Source organism: Zingiber officinale, chromosome 4B (genome assembly GCF_018446385.1).
Source record: "Zingiber officinale cultivar Zhangliang chromosome 4B, Zo_v1.1, whole genome shotgun sequence".
Lineage (NCBI taxonomy): Eukaryota > Viridiplantae > Streptophyta > Magnoliopsida > Zingiberales > Zingiberaceae > Zingiber > Zingiber officinale.
In genome coordinates, this window is record NC_055993.1 from 69565308 (window position 1) to 69580137 (window position 14830).

General features: G+C 39.2%; 1 pseudogene; it reads left to right on the forward strand.

Moving 5' to 3' along the window:
* Window positions 1-12341: 12341 nt before the first annotated feature.
* On the forward strand, window positions 12342-13099 carry LOC121978304 (annotated as a pseudogene).
* The last annotated feature ends 1731 nt before the right edge of the window (window positions 13100-14830 follow it).

Below are 14830 nucleotides of genomic sequence, written 5' to 3' on the forward strand. Positions count from 1 at the left end.
CCGGCACTGTCGCCACGCCGAGCGGCACGCCGCGGTACATCACATCGAGCGCCGCCGAGGTAGCAGCAGCAACCCTTGAAGGAGGCGGCGGAGGAAGAGGAGGATGAAGGGGTGGCGATGGGCATGCCGAGGTAGTGGCGCTGCCTCCGAGGGTCGGGCGGAGGGTGTGGGCGCTGGTGGTGGCCGCCGTTGGGAAGGTTGTTGGGCGTTGTCATCACCGGCGAAATTCACCACCGCACTTCCCGATTCCTGAGAGGGGTCTGTGCGGCAGTGAAGAGAAGAAAGAGCAGCCGACCGGTGGTGAGGAAGAAGAGACGACCGGCGGTGGGAGGTCGCGTGCCCTAGCCGCGCGAGAGGAGATGTCGCGAACAGAAAGGAATCACCAGCACTGTGTCGTCGCATGGGTAAAAGGAAACGAAGTTTTCTCCTCCTTTAATCTGGGCCGTCCATATTGTGATGAAGATGGATGAAGATCCAGCCGTCAGATCTTGAGATAAGCGGTCTAGATCACTTAAGATTGAGATGATAACTTGACAGTAGACAACGCTTTTTAAAAATCGTTGTCGTAGACACTAAAAAAAAAGGCTAATAGACAACGCTTTTTACGAAGCGTTGTCTTTGACCCGTAAAAATTATTAATAGACAACGGTTTTTAGAAAAGCGTTGTCTATTAATAAGAAAATAATGAAATAGACAACGTTTTTCACTAAAAGCGTTGTTAAAAAAAAATAGACAACGCTTTTTATAAAAAGCGTTGTCGTTTAAGTGTTGTAGAATCCCAATTTTCTTGTAGTGTTAGTTCTTTTGTTCATGCTTGGCCGAGAATCTAAGATCATAAATCTAAGTTCTAACTAAACATTTTAGCATAAAAACATTAGGTTAACCTCCTACCATAAAATACATATCATAAGAAATATACTGAGCACATCTAGTTGAATTTTAAAGTTCCTTAGATTCTTCTTTTTATCTTGGCCGAAATTTCCATGAAGCAACCCTAGGTTTTCAAGCAATCTATCTTCATGAAAACCATATGAACTATTGTACCACAGGTGAGGGGAAGCTTACCTCCTTTCTCTATGTGGTTTTATACGTTCATTTGATTAGTCATGTTGATTTAAAAAAAAAAAAGTTTTTAAGTCCTATAAGTAAGACTTCCGCTGTAGTAAGTAGGTATGTATGAGTAAAGTAACCCCTGCCGCCTTAGCAGGAGGGGCGGGGCATTACAATTCAAGGTGCCTCAAAGCCTGCAACATGCAACGTCTGCTCCTTTGCACCCGAGGTGCCTCCAAGCTCCATGGAGGCACCTCGGACACTGTTCATCTAAGGCTTGACTTGCTTTTTTGTCCCTGCAAGACATGTTAGTTCACAAAACACACACATATTCTGCAAAACAAAGTTAGCACACATAAAATATGACAATAGAATATTCTGACAGTTTCCGGACTGTCCGATTCTAACTTCGGATTTCCTACTAAAAACCCTAGGTCGAATCGACGCCAACTATTCCCTCTGCGGGGAACGCGTCCTCACCTACTCCACTCAGGAGATTTACTTTTTGCTAGTTCGGTCCTCCAGACCGACTAGACTTTTGCTCAGCATCCTAAGCTTCCGGTCTTCATGCTGGATGTCTGATCCTCGACTCATCCAAACTTCTACCCGGTTCGCGACACCAGGACTTTAACGTAGGGTTACCGCCCCCTAGGATTTTTGCCCGAAGCTCCGAACAGCCAAGACTTCTCGCATAGGGTTACCCCCCCTAGGGTTTTCCCCTTGCCTAACCGTAGCTAGGACTTTCCTGAAACACTCAATCATACACATTAGATAACAATTAAACTTAACTTTGAATTCCTTTACCATTATCAAAACTAAGGTTCGATCGTCGGATGCTTCCCGCACCAACAGCTTCTTCACATCAGCCTTGTACTCTTTGAACTCATCAAAGCACTCAAACTTGCGGCGCATCAAGTAAATGTACCCATATCTCGAATAGTCATTTATAAAAGAGATAAAATATTTGAAACCACCTCTTTCCTGGATAGTCATAGGCCCACACAAATCAGAATGAACCAATTCCAACACTTCTTTGGCTCTATATCCCTTTGCCTTAAAAGGCCTCTTAGTCATTTTTCCTTCTAAGCAAGACTCGAATGTCGGAAAGTTTTCCACTACCAATGATCCCAAAGGTCCATCGGCTATTAACATTTGAATCCTACTCAAGTTAATATAACTCGACCTTAGATGCCAAAGATATGTTTGGTTCATTTCTGAAGGTTGCTTTCTCTTATTAGAATTAGAAGATGTGTTATTAATTTCCATTTGTTGCATCATGGGAGTTATTAGATTAAAGAGTATACAAATTGCAAACCAACGCACCAGAACAGATAACCACCCTATTTTTCTTGACAACCACTTTATCATCAAAAGAAATAGAATATCCATCTATAAATAATTTAAAAATTGAAATCAAGTTCTTTCTAAAACATGGTACGTTAGGATAATTTTTCAAAATCAAAGTTTTATTCCTATCAAAAGATAAATAAACATCTCCCACTGCAACAACCGCCACTCTCGTAGCATTGCCCATGTAGATGGTGATCTCCCCTTCATGTAGTCGTCTGGTTTCCTGGAACCCCTACAATGAATGATAGACATGATCAGTGGCTCCCGTATCTACACACCGGGTACCGGTAGATAACACCGCTAAATATGTTTCAACAACTAATGAATAAGATATACCTTTATTATTCCCTATTCTACGAGGACAATCCTCCTTCCAATGTCCAGACTGTTTGCATGTGAAGCACTTGCCCTTCAGCTTCTTCACACCTGCCTGCGGCCTTGTCCCTTGAGGTCAAATCACTTTCTTTGTCGAACCAACTTGTTTCTTCTTCTTCTTTCCACCTTTCGGCTTAGAGGTAGAAACATTTTCAGTAATGTGAACTTGAGAACTTTGATAAAATAGTCCTTCTACCGCTTGGAGTTCTATCAGAAGTTCCGCCAACGAATAAGCACTTTTGTTCATGTTGTAGTTCAGGCGGAACTGCTCAAAACTCTTGGGCAGCGTTGGAGAATGATATCGAACTAGGTTTTCTCATCAATTTCAGCTCCAAGGACTTCCATCTCATTCAAATGAGCCATCATCTTGAGGATATGATCCCTTATGGGTATCCTCTCAATCATGGTGGTCGTCATTAAGTTTCTCATGGCCTCCTACCTAGCAGCCCGATTCTGGTGTTCGAAGAGTTCCTTGAGATTGAGCATCATGTCATAGGTAGTGGGTATGGCCTGATGCTAATGTTGCAGCACACTTGACATAGAAGCTAAAATGTAACACCGTGCCATCTCATCTGCCTTGACCCATTTCTTATGTCTCTCTATCTCCTCTTCGCTAGAATCCTTTTCAGGCACGCTAGGACAGATCTCAAAATGCACGAACTTGTATTCTTCAGCAGTTAAGACAATGTCTAAGTTCCGCTTCCAATCAATATAATTTGGGCTAGTAAGTTTGTTTTTTTATAAACTAAGAACAAGAGTATTGAAAACCATTTTGAAATCCTGAGAATCACAAAATAAAATATTTGGTCAAAACTTTAGAATTTAAAATAATATTGATTCCTCAAACAATATAATTTAAATTCACCAACACCTCAAAACACTGTGAATTTCGTATGCCACAATAGTGTGGACGTATACTAATTCAAACATTTGTAAGAGGAGGTTTTACCCATTAATTTTATTATCTTGTCAACCTAACTTTATGACAAATAAAATTAATAGTTGGTTCATCTTCGGCCATACAAATAATAGCAATGACTCCGATGGGGAGGATAATATTAAATAAGCCTAAGTATATACCATTAATTTATACTTAGTCCATTAATTAGGATTGTGCCCCTTCAGATGGGGAAGATCACACATACCTAAATAATTTCCTATAATCATCCATAGAGGAAGTTTGATTTAGTGATCTACAAACAAACTCATCCGATATAGAGGAAGGCACTTAAAGCCAACGCACAAGTTTGAATGCATCATTTACAAACTAGTAATGGAGACCATGAAATTTATTTAAATAATCTCTCTCCTAATTAGTTATTTAAATTGAGAAATTTTAACATGCGCACACATCACATCACATAAAAATAACATATAAAGGCAATAAATATAAAAATAAAATTTCCAACTATTGTGGTCTCATCCATTGTTGTCCTCCAATGTGCCACCAATGGATCAAGTCATCATGTCTATCTTGCTTCCTTCTTCGCTGCACCTCCGATCCTCAAAATAGCACCACTCATGGCAAGGATACAAGCCACAACAAAAAGAAATAAAATTTTATATTTATCGATCATATATTTCACAAAGGAATTTACATGTAATCTAGATCGAATAGAATATAAAAAATAATACAACAACCGGCTGTACTTAATTATTACAATCATGCACAATACACAAAATAACCTCGACATGCCCAAGGGTTCAAATTATACATAAACACAAAAAGCCATAATAGTTGGGCCTAGGATGCCTACAACCACAAAGTTAATCTTTCTTGCACATCCTACTATTATCCTGCCTAAACTTATATATGAGCAGTGCATAATTTAACTGAAAACCAATCACACAGAGCCAGAAAACCTTGCTCTGATACCATTTGAAGGTGCTGAAATTTCGTTCAGTTTCAATTTCCCTTGTACAAAAATTGTACAAGTACAAAACTTTTCCTAGCAACCCGCATGTTCGATTAGACATGTGTTTGATTAATTAAGCAAGTTCTTAACGGATCAAAGCATGCCTTGATCGAAGTACAAGATCGCTAGATTCTTGTGTTGGTATTCAGGATCGATACAGAGGAAACTAAACTAATTATACAACGGAATCAAAGAACTAGTTGTACCTTTCCTTTGTAGCCAAAGACCTCTTGATCTTCTGTTGTATTCCTCTCCTCTACTTAGACGTCGTGTGAGCGACGATCTACCAAGACAACAAACACCCTTCCCTTCTTTTCTCCCAAACTGCTGGCCACCAAGAGAAGCTCTAGGATGGGGCACCTTTTCCTCTTCTTCCTTCTCCTCTTCTTCCTTTTCTCCAAGCCTCCGCCCACCAAGGAATCTAAGCAAGAGGCACTGGCCCCTAGCAAGCAAGAGGCGCCGACCCTAGTAAGGAAGAGGAGGCGCCAGCCCTAGCAAGGAAGAGGAGGCGCTGACCCTAGCAAGGAAGAGGAGGCGTTGGCCCTATCAAGGAAGAGAAAACCGAATTGTGGATGAGTGGATTTAAGGCTTTATATAGAGGCTATAATAGGGACCTAGAGGAGGAATTGGTTTAGGCCTCCTGATGGGCTTAGGCTTCCTGTGTTCGGCTCGAACACTCAACTCAAGTCCATCAATAATAAGTCATACCACTAAAGGGTTATTATTGAACTACCGCACCAATCCCATATTACAATATGGGCTCCTTCTTATCATGAGTACGTTAATCTCCCAGTGTTTAAGATATCGTATGTTCGTTAATTAAATGAGTTACTGACAACTCAATTAATTAACATCTGATTCCAAGAGTAGTACTACTCAACTTTATTATCATACTGGACTAAGTCCACCTATAGGGTTTACATGATAATCCTTATGAGCTTCTCAAGGGGACATCATTAACCTAAATAATTAGGACACGGATTCATTCTATAATCAACAACACACCATATAAACAGTACTATCTCCCAACTCATCGGGCCTATTGATTTAACGAATAAATCTCACCCATTGATAAGTTAAAAAAATAAATACTAACTATATGTGCTTGTTATTATATAGGGATTAAGAGGATGCACATCCATAATAACAGAGATTTTGTTCTTTTATATAGTCAGTACAAATCAAACAACCTCAAACGGTCCTGCTCAATACACACATAGTGTACTAGTATAATTTTATAGTCAAGACAAACTAATACCAAATTACACTACAACCGTTCCAATGGTTTGTCCCAATCTCTCTTGGTTGTGAGCTACTATTTATAATTTATAAGGAACCAATAACATGATCTTCTGTGTGGCACCACACACTATATTATCTACAATATAAATTAAATGAACAACTGCATTGACATATATATAAATATAAAATGTAAACATTTGGCAAAAGTGATTCTCATTTCAAAATATTACAAAACAGATGTTTATACAAAAGCTAGGCTTATAGTATACATCCCAACATCTTGTAATGCTCGAAAATTCTCAAAACTATTTTAGAAATATTCTATGATTTTTCTGGAATTTTTAGATATTTTTCCAGAATTTTTCGAGTAGCGGAAGCAGCAAAAATAATTAGAACCGCAAAATAGCTTAGGCGGGAATCGAACCCGGAACCTCTCGGATCCGATAACTTTTAGTTAGCCTTAGTAACCGGTGAACCCAGCAGGGTCGTGCTGAAAGAAAGAGGAATCAATTATATTTATATGTAAGTTGGGCCGAGTTACCCACTTAATATAAATAGAAAATTTAAGTGGGGTTTGGTTTATTTTGTTTGGTTCGGTAACTTTCTTCTCCTCACCCTAACTCACGCCGACACCCTCTTCTCCTTCCTTCTCTCGGCGCCAACACCCAAGCGAGCCTAGGGTTTCACCCCTAGGGCCATAGGAGTGCCTTCCGGTGACATCTCGGACACGAGGACGCTCCCCTCCGCGAGAGGAACATGTAGACGCGAGAAGATCGACGAAGGGACCTTCTCCACCGGAAAACTAGCGCTTAGATTTGTAAGAAATCTAGCACACGAGGTAAGAAACCCCTCACTTGCAGTATAAGTAGCTCCGTTTGGGTTTTCTACGCATTAGTTTAGCTATATGCAGATTTTTATCGACGCATAGCGTGAAATTGATCCTCCTCGCAGGTTTAGAGATTTAGTGAGCACTTCTAGATGGGCCGGACACGTAATCCCTCGTCAGTGGGGGTTTCTAGACGTTGTCGGGTGCCTAGAAGTGGTCTCCCTAATAGAGAGGAGAGTTGGGGCACACTAAGTGTTCGATAAAATAGCTAGTTAAGTAAAAATGCAAATTAGGCATTTTAATAGCTCAGTTGAATGCATTAGAAGCATCTAAATCAGTAAATCAGTTTATTCTAGCTTATATGGGACTACGGTCCAATGGGTGGGCTCCCACAGTCGCCTCTGGGTTCAGACAACCTAGCTCTAGGTTCAGATAACCTAGAAACAGCAATTTAGAACAGTTTAGCTATATTCAGTATTTTACTTTTCAGTTGGCACTGTACCGGATTAGATATCCATTGGGTTGGACTCCCACAGTCGTCCCTAGGTTCAGATAACCTAGTAAACCCTACTAAATTCGGGACTTGCAAACCCGGGTTTAGTTAGGGATGCGCGCACAGTTGCCGGGCCCAACAGCACATGATTATTATTTTGATCTACTATGCTATTAGTTTTCAAAACTCATAAAATCAGTTATGTTAGTTGAGTTTGATTTCAGCTTCAGGTTAGCTTCAGTTAGCTTAGTTCTCTATTATTGTTCTACGTGATTAGCCTGCTATGCCATGTTTCAGCTTACATGTTCAGTTATTTCAGTTTATGCTTGCAACCATAGTATGTCATGCCAGTACATGTTTTCAAATAGCATTCTTTAAAAGCATGTTTGCATCATTGAATGTTTTAGTGAGGTAGTTGGTTTCTTACTAAGCTTTAAGCTTACAGATTCTACTTTCCTTATACTGCAGATAAAGGTAAAGGGAAAATGGACTAGCAGAGGAAGCTGGAGTTCAATGCAAAGATGGTGTGTGTGGCAGGAACTGGAATAAAAGATTCTCAGGGGTTTTAGCAAGCTTAAATAGTTGAATTCTTAGTATTCTTCTTTCATGCATTTTTAGACCTTAGAATGTTTAAACCATGGGAGATTTATTTAGTTTGTTAGTAATTATGTTAGAATGCTGGTTAATAGTTGCTAGAATATATTCCAATTGATTTTAGAATTGTTGTGTGAGGTTTTGGCACGCCAGAGTGCTGAAATCAGAGTTTCAGGGTGAAATCAGAACCCAGATCGGTCTACAGACCGATCAGAGTCGAGTTGTGCCGCTGGATCGGTCAGCCGACCGATCCAGATGCGAACAGAGAGTTTGCGTGTTATGGATCGGTCAGCCGACCGATCAGTAAGCCACTGGATCGGTCTACCGACCGATCAGTGTACTCCTGGATCGGTCGGTAGACCGATCCAGCCGCATACAGAAGCGATACAACTTTTGGATCGGTCAACCGACCGATCCAGAGCCTTCTTCCGTGCCAGTATCAAGCTGGATCGATCACGGGATCGATCCGACAGCCCAATCGATCCATGGATCGATTGAAATGCCTGATTACAGCTAGCAGGACATCCGAGAGGCATAGATTATCTTCCCTAGCATGTGTACAATGCCTAGGTACACCTAAAATATTAAGTTCAGATTTTACAGTAATCAGTTTAGTAAAACTTTAATCAATCCAGATTTCCGCAATAGTAATTTAGCACAGCATAATGTAGCGATCGGCCTCACAGCCTAGTCAGTAGGAGGCGGGTCGTTACAATACATCCCAACACACCTTTCCACTTTATTTTTGCTCCATATTGCATCCTATCAATAAAAACAAGCAAAGAGCAAATTTTTAAATAAAATGAGTGCAAGTATGACATAATAATGAAATAGGGTATAATAAATATATGTTAGTTAGAGCCCTAGAGCCAATCATGTGATGATTGTTGTATGGACTTGATGTATCATATTCCTATATATTTATAAAGACATTTCTTTATGATTATTATACTTACTTATATTGGTGCCAAATAACTAAGTATAATATCGTCCTTAAGTAGAAGGTTCTTATCTATATCAATCGATTAGTTGAATCGATTGTGAGATGATATAGAGAACACTACTCTTAATCATTCCTAGTCAAGTATTAACATTCAGGGACAATGTTAATGCGCTGAGACTATCATGTAGGTCAACTCGATGACTTGATCTCACAAGTCATGGATATAGAGATATCAAGTTGACACATGGGTATGCATTGGAGAATGTATACTGAATGACCCGCCATGAGAAAGTATCATAGATCGTTATATGAGTGTCATATACTTTCTCATGTGACTATTAGTATAACTATTAGTCCTTGGACCTGAAGTTACCATAGTTCCCTATATAAGGAGTTGCATATTTTGGCTTCGTTAAACGTCACCCGTAACTGGGTGGACTATAAAGGCGATTACTGGGTATGTAACAAATTATGCGGAGGGATGTGAGTGATGTAGATGGGATCTATCCCTCCTATATGACGGGAGAGACATCATGATTCTTGATAGAGTGAGACCACTAAGTGCATGGCCATGCCCAAGTGAGTCAATATGAGATATTGAGATCATTTGATTAGAGTGAGTCTACTTGGAGTTCAAGATATAGATTGATTAGAGGATGACACGGTCTATGCCTCATATTGATCAATCTAGATGTCAAGGATAGAAGGACATTGTCATATATTGTGAGAGTCACAATTAGTAATCTCAAGGTGATGTTGGATCTCAACACTCTTGTAACTTGGGTAGTAATGATGTGTTGCTAGATACAACTCATTACTTATGTTTCTAAATGGGTTTAGGAACATTACCAACGTTACAAGAACCTATAGGGTCACACACAAAGGGCAATTAGATGGAGATTAGGTTCATTTGATGAACCTAGAGGATTAGGTTCATGTAATGAACCAAATTGGATTAAGAGTAATCCAAATTAAACTAATTGAGTTGAACTCAATTTGATTCATCTGTCCAATGAGTCTAATTTAGATTATGATTCATTGAGTCAATTTAATTCAATGAATAGAGATTCATTAAATCAAAATTGACTTGAGTCAAAGGTTGGATTTGTTCAACCATGGGAGATAAGAGGTCAAGTTTGACTTGACTTGAGAGGGAAGATGAAGGGTCATGTTTGACTTGACCATATGCCACCTCATTTGTGACATGGCATGGGACCGGCCAATGATGGTGTTCCACATCATCAAAGCTAGCTCATGTGTGTGCCACCTCATGAGGAAAACCAAGAGCCATGACTCTTGGTCTTCCATAAGTGGTCGGCCACTTAAAGAGGAGAGGAGTTACAAGTGTGTGAATAATTTTTGGTGTGCTCATTCAAGTGATCTTCCTCCTCCTCTCTTCTTCCCTCTCCCTCTCATCCTTGCCGTGACTTCTAAGGGTGCTAGCACACTCTTAGTTTGTTCTCTCCATCTCTTGTTCGTGTGGATACTTCTAGAGGTGTGTCCGCTTGAACACACTTGAAATCCAAAGAACCTTGGACGAGCGGGATTTGCGAAGGGCTTCGCTTCAAAGGTATATCCACTACAAGAAAACAGAGCTTTAGAGACGAAAAATTTCATTTCTGAAGGTTATTTTTCTGTCTCTAAACAATATTTGAAACGGAATATTCTGTCTCGACATTCCGTTATTGAAAGCCCCATAGCTAATTTTGAGACGGAACTATTCTGTCTCTAATTTCATAAACAAATTGAAAAATTGTTTATATATTTGTTTTTAATTTGACCAAATGAAATTGTTTTTGAAAACAAATTTCGTCTCTAATTTTGTTTTAAATCCGTTATTAGTCTGTTTCAAATTATATAACACACATAATTTTAATCTGTTTATAATCTGTTTACAATCTTATTTATAAATTCATATATAATTTTTTTTTTAAATCTGTCATTAGTCTGTTACAAATTATTACTTAGGCATGACTAAAAAACAAAAATACTTTGACATGTGATTTGCTAAGAACTAAAACATAAACTTCACATTTAAAGGAAACATCATTGCATCACACATTTGTCCAGATTATTTTTTTTTTCTGCAATCATATAAAACATCAAAAAAAAAAAAAACACACATCTTTAAAGAAACATTTGTGACCTCCTACCAAAGCAAGCTAACAAGTAGTCTTCATCCCATACTACCATAACAATCATAGGAAATGACAAATAATTGACACCTAGAGCCCCTAGACTATGTGATGCATCCGACCTCACCTCCTCGGCTACTCCGCCTCCGAGTCCACCGTCCCGTTCTGGGTGGTATCTTCCTCACTTGCAATCATATATAATGAGTCCACCGACCCAGCAAGTATAATCAACTAGTAGGTATATAACATAAATAACAAATTTGAAGCATAACGTATGAAGCATAAAATCGATATATGTTATACATGAATGAAACATAAAGTTAGCTTAAGAGAAGAGATGCTGGGTAGCATTGAACATGATAATAACAATATATATAGAAGCAAATAACATTACCGATATAACTTATTAAACATGTGCTTAGGGAAATTAGTGGTAACCGTCATTTGAGCCTGTTTATTCTGTCCATTATCGAACTCTAGAGATATCTCTTAGGAGACTTGTATTCTTATGGTTTAAGTCATCATATTCTTCATTATCATATCTGTATGGAGGAGCCCTCCCCAGAGTTCATCCCGGGGCACCTATCCCGTATTGTTACCACACACATACCCCTAAACGTCCAATTATCATGAAGGATTAAATATAAATCACACATGACTTAATGCATATCATAGTTTACCAGTAAACATACATAATCTTATACTATCCTTCATAGAGAACCCATAAGAACACAAACTGATATAGCAACCTAATAGATTTTTTTTCATTCAAATATTAAAATTCTGCATAGCCCTGGAGAACCAACAAGGAGCAACAACTAGGTTGCATGCCACCAAAATCTAACACAAAAATACCAAACTAACATGGTAAAGCAACCTCAACGATAAAAGAACAGCAAGGGACTCACACACATGCATGATAATTAGTTAAACCTTTGCGGAAAATGAGTTATCATCACATACTTACCCAACTATATTTTTTTTGTCATTTATTTTGTTCAATCTGATCATGCATAGCTAGAGAAAACAAAAGAAGAATTATTAAATCACACCAATCACTACAAGAAAAACCCTCATAGACATCGGTAGAACAACAACGGTTTTAAGCAAAAACCGATGTCTTTGAGTATTTTACACCGATTTTTCCAAAAATCGATGTCTATAAGCGTAGATTTTCGCTCATAGACATCGGTTTTTTAAGCCGATGTCTATGAGCGCCTTTTTTTCGTTAATAGACATCGATTTTAACAGTGGTTTTTAAAACCCGACCCGGTGTCTATGATAAAATAAAATAATTTGATTTTCACACCAATACTTAGCCGAAACCCTTCTTCGCATTTCGAGAAAGGAGAGGTGACGAGTTTGTCTTGTTTTCTAGGGTTTTAGAGTAGTAGCGGCAGAAGGAGGCAAGATTAAGATGATTAGGGGGAAAGGTGATACTAAGTTCCACCGTTCCGATGAAGACGACTTTAAATAGTCATCATCAAAGAAAATGGAGAAGAACCTCGACTACAGCGGAGCTTCCCCATGGACGCATCGGCGTTCGCGCAGATCGACCCGCTCCACTGGATCCTTGACATGAACTCCCTCGTCAGTGATGCCTACCGCGACGTTAAAAAACTCTGTGTGTTTCTCCTCCCGGTTGCGGCTTCCTCCTTCCCACCCGGCAAGGCCCTCACCGTCTACTTCCAGCCCCTTGGTCATCCCTTACTCTTTTGCGGCGCCGTCCACGCTGCCCGCCTTTCCGCTCTCCTCTCCCTCCCTTGGCCTGACCCTTCTGAAGAACCCCCCATTCCTGGCCCTAACCCTATTCCCCTCCAGCTCGCGCTCACCTCCGCCAAGATCGGCATCTCGGTCGAGGACCTCGCCTCCTTGCCACCTGTCGCTTACGCCGTTGCGGAGAAGAAGGCCGAGCGACTCGTTCTTAGGGTTGGCGAGAACCTCTTCAATTTCATGCAGTCCTTCTGCGGGATTGACGGAAGCCGGCTCGTTGTGCCCATGGATATCCTTGATCGATGGTTCAAGAAGTTCCAGGAGCGAGCCGGAAGGATCCCAGTTACCTCAAAGATTTCGCCTTGTGACAGACAGGTGAATGCCCAATCCCAAAGGTGCTGCTTTTTGCAAGGATCTCTTTCCTTGATGGTATCGCGTTTCATATTATATTTTGGTTGCATCTGATTTGCTTGAATTGTATGATACTTCTTCTTTTCATGCCTCTTCATTTTTATGTCTCCCTCAATTAATCCAGGCGGATGATCTTTGATGTCCACTTTAACCGCCCACAATGTGTTTGTTGATTGTCCCCAACCAACTATAAAGCGATTTTGACATTGTTTGAAGTGATGTTCTCAAAAAGTGATAGGATCTCAAGATATTATATATGGCAGGAGAAATAAGCTAAATTTTTTAGTAATTATTCCATTTTGGATTTATTCATCTCATTGAAGTAGTCAACTAGAAAACGTCAACTAGAACATGCATCAAGAAACACTAAAAGATATCATAGCTTTGTTGAACTCCATTTTGCTTCATCATGCTTTAGTTATTCAGATGGTACAGCTAATTTACTCCTTCAGCCCACAGTTTTATGGAAGGTGGCTGGAAAATTAATCATGCCAAAACCAAAGGGGTCAACATCTGAGATTAAAAAAGCTTCATCGTCTGGACTTAAGTGGTCCTTTTCTCCTGGGACTAACCTGCTATCAAGTGGTGCTGCAAAACTTGAAAAAGAGTTTAGGAAAAAACTAAATGAGTTTTCCAAGGAACTTAGAACATTCAGAAGTGTTGACTTGTCAGGTTAGCACACTGAACTTGTTAGAATGTATCTACAGCAAGTGATTACAGTTGTTCACTCTATAACTGATTATTTCTAAATCTAATATCTGGTAATGAATATGCTGAGATAACTTTTCAGGGGATTAAAATTACATTTACTTTACCAAGGTAATGGAATACTTGTAGATATTTAACAAATTCATGATTCTGTTAGGTCGTAACTTTGGTGATGATGGTCTGTTTTTTCTTGCTGAAAGCCTTGGTTACAATCAGGTTAGTTCTTTTCCTTCCTTTTCCATAACCTTACTTTTTTTTCTTGTTCCTACTTGTAAACTATTGCTGAACCAGACTCTTAAAGGTATGACATTACTAAAGCAAGACATTTAAGCATAACTTTTTTTTGTGTCGTTTAGCATCTCATTAGTTTTTTTCCAAGTCTCAGGCAGCAGAGGAAGTTGATTTTTCTAGCAATGGGATTACAGCAGTTGGCCTAAAGGCACTTGATGGTGTTCTTCAGATGAATACCATGCTTAAAACTCTGAACCTATCAGGAAATAATATTGGCGATGAAGGAGCTAAGGTAAGTCCATTTTTTATTTTTAATTTTACTAATTTTTATGTTTGCGCCTATTCATCTGGAAATAAGCAATTTGATTCTGCTGGAAGTACAATAGTGTATTGGAATACAAGAAAAATTAAAGTTCATTATCATCATTAATTGATAATTTGATATTAGATGATTTCTTTGATGGTAAATGACAAAATCCTTTAATGGTATTAGATAAATTTACTGTGGTTGATATAGTAGGAATTCACACAAAGTAATTAGCATACTCCTAATTGTAGTTGCTAAATGCAAATACCCTACTATGTTTACCTAGTTCATTTGACTGTATTTACCTTAGTTTGTTTAGGTTAGTTTTCCACACTATGTTTAGCTAGTTCTTCTCTGCTTCCAAGAAAAGAGCAGAGAAGAAAGAACCAGTGGTTCCTCAGTGGATCAATTTAGTCCCGTTAAGCTACGACACTTGTTAGATGTAAGTCAGGAACTTGTATTTCCTTTTACTAAACTAAATGCCCACATGAACAATCTTGAAACTTTTACAATGCCCTCAGATATACTCTTGTGGA